We start from the raw sequence: 5864 nt of genomic DNA on the forward strand, positions 1-5864 counted from the left end.
ATGCTTGTTTCAAACTCTGTTTTTGCTTTGCTGTCCTTCCTTTTGTTTTGTTTCAAATAGTGGGCAATTGCTTCAACTTTCCTGCATAGATATAGCCTTAGATAACAGGCTGCCAGAAATGCTCAGCAATTCTGAAATACAGATACAACAGAACAATGAGAAGTATATTTTTCCTCTGACACAGGTAGATATTGTGCTGAAAAGCATTTTTATTCTGATATCTATATCTTACTAATGTTTATCCATTGTTAGCAGAGGCTGTGGGATTTGGAAATTATTACTAAGGTTTCTAAAAATCTAAATCAAAATGCCACAGTTCTCAATGGCTTATGGTGAAGCATCTGAAAGTGAAAACAAGAAATACTTTCCCAGCCTCTGAGAAGATTCCACATGTCATCAGAGCCAATTTGAAAAGGTATAATTATCCAACTCTCACACTCCGTGTTTAATTATACAATTCTAAAGAAGATTTCATATTGAATCACTGTATTCTTAACTTATAAATTTCTTTCAGGTCTTTACATTCTTTCCGTGAATCTTTTAAAAAGTAATCCGGCTGGGCAGGGTGGCTCACCCCTGTAATCCCAGCACTTTGGGAGGCCCAGGCGGGTGGATCACAAGGTCAGGAGATCGAGGCCATCCTGGCTAACATGGTGAAACCCTGTCTCTACTAAAAATACAAAAAAAAATTAGCTGGGCGTGGTGGTGGGCACCTGTAGTCCCAGCTGCTTGGGAGGCTGAGGCAGGAGAATGGCGTGAACCCGGAAGGCGGAGCTTGCAGTGAGCCGAGATTGCGCCACTGCACTCCAGCCTGGGTGACAGAGCAAGACTCGGTCTCAAAAAAAAAAAAAAAGGGGGTTTCATTTGACTTTCAGTGGCACATGGAATCCTGCTAAGCTACAGTGTTTAAACTTACTTTGACTCCCTCCTATCACTCTTATTCCTGCTCCTGATTCATACACCTTTGGTCATGCTCTCCTCACAATCCTGACTGATGTCTCTTCATCTTTCAAATCAAATTTATCTTCAAAGTCAGATTGAGGTCCACCTTCTCCATGTTATCTCCCTTACTTTCCTGCCCTTGGCCCCTCTCTCTTCGCCAATGGTATTGACTTCACACTGCTGGGCCACTGCTTGATATGTTTGTAACTGATCTCTAATTAAATCAGAACCCCTCAAAAATAGGTATTAATTGAATACTTTGCTCTGTGGCCCATACAAACCTAATGTAGGTAGAATTACATGTTGGAACATACCCGGCTTAGGAAATGAATTGAATAAAAATGAATGAAAAATAATAATTAGGAGCACCAGAAAGATGCTCCTAATTCTTACATATGTAATAGTATTTTCTTACCAGTTGATATCTTGGGTGATTTTTGAATGGATTTTTTCACCCCAGGATCAAACTCCCTAGAGAAATTCATTGCCAGTGAATAACAAAATAAGATTTACACTGAATAGAAAATATCATTTAGCTCCAATGTCCGAATATTATATGAGATTTAGAAGACACTAGTTTGTCCCTTCATTTCTCTGATACTAACTTGATAGGACCTTTTATAGGATGCCAATTATTAATGCCTTTCTGATGATCTCCATCTCCTCAATATGTGGCCTCTCATCTTTCAACCTTGAGTGCAGCTGAAAGCCAAAGCGAGGCTCAAGCTCTTGAAAGCTATCAGTAGTTGATTTCTAATATCATGATCACAGAGGGCTTACTCAGAGTCCCTTTCATCTTATGCTCTTTCAAATGCATTAGAAACCAATTACTAAACAGGACAGCCATCATGCATTACTTTCCAATCTTTTTTTCTTTCTTTTTCCTATCTCTCATCTTCTTGGTGCTCCTAATTATTATTTTTTTCTTTCTCTGTATTACTTCCCTCTCATTATGTTGAAAATATGAAAGAAAAATAATTGGAGAAAAAAGACTTGTAATTATATTAACGGAAAATGATGAGTAGAAGAACCACAAGTAACAGGGCCCCTGTTCTCTGGAATCATTATCTATACCGCTCCTATATACAGTTAACTTACTCATCAGTCTCAGGTTCTTCTGTAATAGTAATTGAATTTCATAATCTCTGCTGTCATATCTTCTCTAATGCACTACGAGTTTAAGTTACCTCTTTGTTCTAGGATAGGTCTTAAAGAAGGGTTTGCCCTTAAGAACACCTGAGAATTAGGTAAAATTTATTTTTAAAGGCATCTCCCCTGGCTTTTGTTCTGAGATCATTGTCATACAAACAATGCCTGCCTGCTATTTAATCCTGCCCAAGGATCCATCCGTTAGCACCAAAGCAGAACTTACTGTCTCTGAGCAGCTTCCATTTTTCCATCTTGAGTAGTTGTCAAATATTGCCATATTTTATTTATTGATATGAGGAAAGTTCTAAGAACTTGCTAACTTAAAAAATCTAATGTATAATAAAGGAGTAAAGTGCAAATTTCCATAAAAAAGTTATAATAAAAATATTACCAATCAGGCAGAAACGAAGTCTGCAAATAACAAATATTTCCCTAAGAGCTTAGTCCCATCTGGTAAGTTTTCAAATAGTACGTCAGATCAGTGGGGGAGATAGTGTTGCTTACAAGTTTCTTCCTCTTAGGTCATTGACCCCTTCCCCAACAGATCAAATCACAAGGGAACATTTTTACTGTAGTCATTGCCTAAAGTGTGTTAGAATCTTTAATGCATGCAGGGGAGACAGTAGAACAGGGTGCCCTCAGAAGCCTGAGAATCTCTGAAAGGAGATGTTGGAGTCAACTTTCCCCAGTACAGAGATGTGCTTTTATCAGAGATATTTGCACAGCAGTTAAGGGTATGAGCTTTGTAGACGGATCTGAGTACATAAAAAGGCAGCAATGGTTCAAGCGGTGGCTCAGGACTTTTTAAAATTCCCAAATCATTATCAGTTCTTTTCAGTTCCCAAATAAACATACACCCTAAGTAAAATTAGTGTAATTGTGATTCAAATGCAGCTTTAAGACACATGCACAAGTACAGCAGTCTAACTGAATTATCTCTGTCCTATATAAAATCATGAAGTCACTATGAAACCTACATCTTAACTAGTGCCAATGCCCCATCCATATCCTTGGAGTCTTGGCACTTCAGTGCCTGTAGGCTAATTGCCAACTTCTAGAATCTATAGCATTTTCCTGAGGGCTTTCTCTGAAGCTTAGGAAAGTTACTCTGGCTATGGGTTACGGGGAAATGCCACTCCTCTCAGTATTACTCAATTAATGACTGAGCAGAATTGATGTATATATTGCAGTTCCTACCACTTAGATTGGTATATGTTTGAGACATGTAGTCAGCTGTTTCCAAGAATTTCCACTTAAGATAAAGCTCCAATAATCCATAGTCACTGCCTACTTAATGATGCACCTAATACTGGCCACTTTCTCTCAACTTCTCAGTTCCCTTCTTTCTACTGCTGCTTCCTGCACTTCCCAATCAAGTACTTTTACTCAGACCTTTGACTAGGGTCTCCTTCTGTGGGAAGCCAAAGTAAGACATCCTGGATTTGAGCTCTAGGGATGGTTAGTTATCCTTTTTTTTTTTTTGCCTCCATTTCCTTATCATTGAAATAGGAGTAACAATAATATCTGCCTCATGGATTTTTGATGAGGATTTAGTAAAATAGCACTTCTAAATCACTTAACACAATGAATGGCAAATACATGGTAAGAGCTTAGTGAATGTCAGCTTGGTAGTAATTATTATTGTAACTCTCATGATTAGAAATGGGGTACAGCAAATTTACTAAGAGCATGCAGAAGTACATTTAAAATATATACATGCTAATATAAACCACCACTATCCTGTTTACAATGACAGGTTTTGTAGGGTTTAAATATTATACATACTCACAGTCCAATGGACTTGTTTGAGATAAGAATTTTTCTACATGCACCCAACTGCACTGCTTATGGTATCAGTGGGTAGTCTACTTCATCAAGGCTGCCTAGGAAGCAAGAAGTACTTTAATGTATCCTAAACTTTAAGATGCAAAGTACCATATGCTTCTGGAGAAGAGTAGTGGAATTGTCATTCCGGTATTGTCAAAAATGAACAAAAAGTATTGACAGGCCCATAAGCAACTTTGTGCACTGGGGAGTTTACTGTCCCAGATTCACGGGTCAGAATATGTTCAAATTTATGACACTTTCTGGAATTCAGGAGAACAAAGGAAGAATCTCACTTCTGATAAGTTTATTTTGTCTCCCAGTCTATTGTAAAATCATGCTCAACCTAATGCAATAGAACAGCAATGGAAACAAGACTGCATTTTTTAATTTTGTAGAAACAGAACTTTAAGCCAGTGTGGGTCATCCAAGATATGTGTGTATGTGTACACCTGTGAAAATTTCATAATTTATTTACAAAAATTAACCAGATCATTCAAACCTTCACTAAAAACATACTTTTGCCTGAAATATTGTTTATTATTGTTGCGATTGTTGTTATAATTTGTTTGAATTATCAAAATAATAGATAACATTTTCCAGAACAGTCGTCTTGTGGAGATGTGCCTATTTAAAATGACCAGTCAGAGACTATTTATATCTGCATGCAATTAAATTTGTGTGTTGGTAGATGGCACATTCTCTTGAGGAAACTCAATGGTGGGAAATTGTTTTTTTAATATAGATTTCCTTTAAAAATCATGAACACTTATGAAAAAACAAGTTTTTTTAAGGCTGAAGTAGGATATCATTTTGAATCAAATGTTAATGTAGTTGGTCAGTTTTCTTGTCAATATGATTTAAAGATTTTTTAAATGAAAGAAAATATTGTATGATGGATATATTTATTTATGCATTTATGTATTTATACAGATGGCGTCTTTCTCTTTTGTTCAGGCTAGGCTCCAACTCCTGTCCTCAAGTGATCCTCCTGCCTCAGCCTCCCAAAGTGCTGGAATTACAGATGTGAGCCATTGCATCTGGTCTGAAATTTAAAGATTTGTAGTTAAAATTAAAAATTAAAGATTTTTAAAATATTAAAAATGAAGATTTAAAACTTTCATCATTCTAAATCATTCTAAATTGTATTCTAGAGGGCAGCACTAATTCATATTGATATATCTGATGTTTTTACCATCACCACCTCATATTTCATTATCTTATTATTTTATTATCACTCATAGTTGAGAGTACTGGCCCATTATGCTAAAATGTGAAATATTAGGGTACTGGTTCATACACAGAGACAAATGTAATTCCTGTGAAGCTTGATACAATATAAAGTGTGTGTGTGTTTGTGTGTGTGTGTGTGTGACAGAAATGGAGAGAGAGAAATCAAATGATTTGGGTTTATGCCAATATGTATACACTTATACAAACAAAAATATTATAATTGAGTGGTGATGATATGCTGCTGAGAGCTCATCTATATAGGCATATGCAAAATCCAAGACAGAAATGAGGCCAGCTTCCAATCTGAACTGCACTTTCACCTGATATAGTCAGGTCAATTGCTGGAAGCAAAGGGAGTGATCTCATTTGAAAAATATAAATAACAGTATGGATTCTCCTTATTACTACAAACAGGATCTTAACCATGGTGTGTGGGATTGATAGGAATTCATTGGAATTATATGTATAAAGCATGAATGTGAGCTGGATTTCTGTATGTCTGCAAAGCAGCCTGCTCTTTTGGTTTACATTGTCTTCACTATTGTGTTTTCATTTGCATGAGTTGGCTTATGCACGTGTGTATGTTTTATGGGGATGAGGGCAACAGAGTCGTTACAAAAGAAACACATGTGTTTGTGGGTGATTAGATGAATAATAGTTTTATTACTATCCGTTAGAGAGAGTTCTCTGCCTTGTCCCCCCAAGGTGTGAGTGGG

General features: G+C 36.7%; 1 long non-coding RNA gene across 1 annotated transcript; it reads left to right on the forward strand.

Annotated features, from left to right (window-relative positions):
- Positions 1–294: 294 nt before the first annotated feature.
- LOC129491215 (uncharacterized) lies at positions 295–5038 on the forward strand. The gene is made up of 2 exons (XR_008660486.2): positions 295–415; positions 4873–5038. It is a non-coding gene; the product is annotated as an uncharacterized lncRNA (long non-coding RNA).
- Positions 5039–5864: the final 826 nt, after the last annotated feature.

The sequence above is a fragment of the Symphalangus syndactylus genome, chromosome 1 (assembly GCF_028878055.3).
Source record: "Symphalangus syndactylus isolate Jambi chromosome 1, NHGRI_mSymSyn1-v2.1_pri, whole genome shotgun sequence".
Classification (NCBI taxonomy): domain Eukaryota; kingdom Metazoa; phylum Chordata; class Mammalia; order Primates; family Hylobatidae; genus Symphalangus; species Symphalangus syndactylus.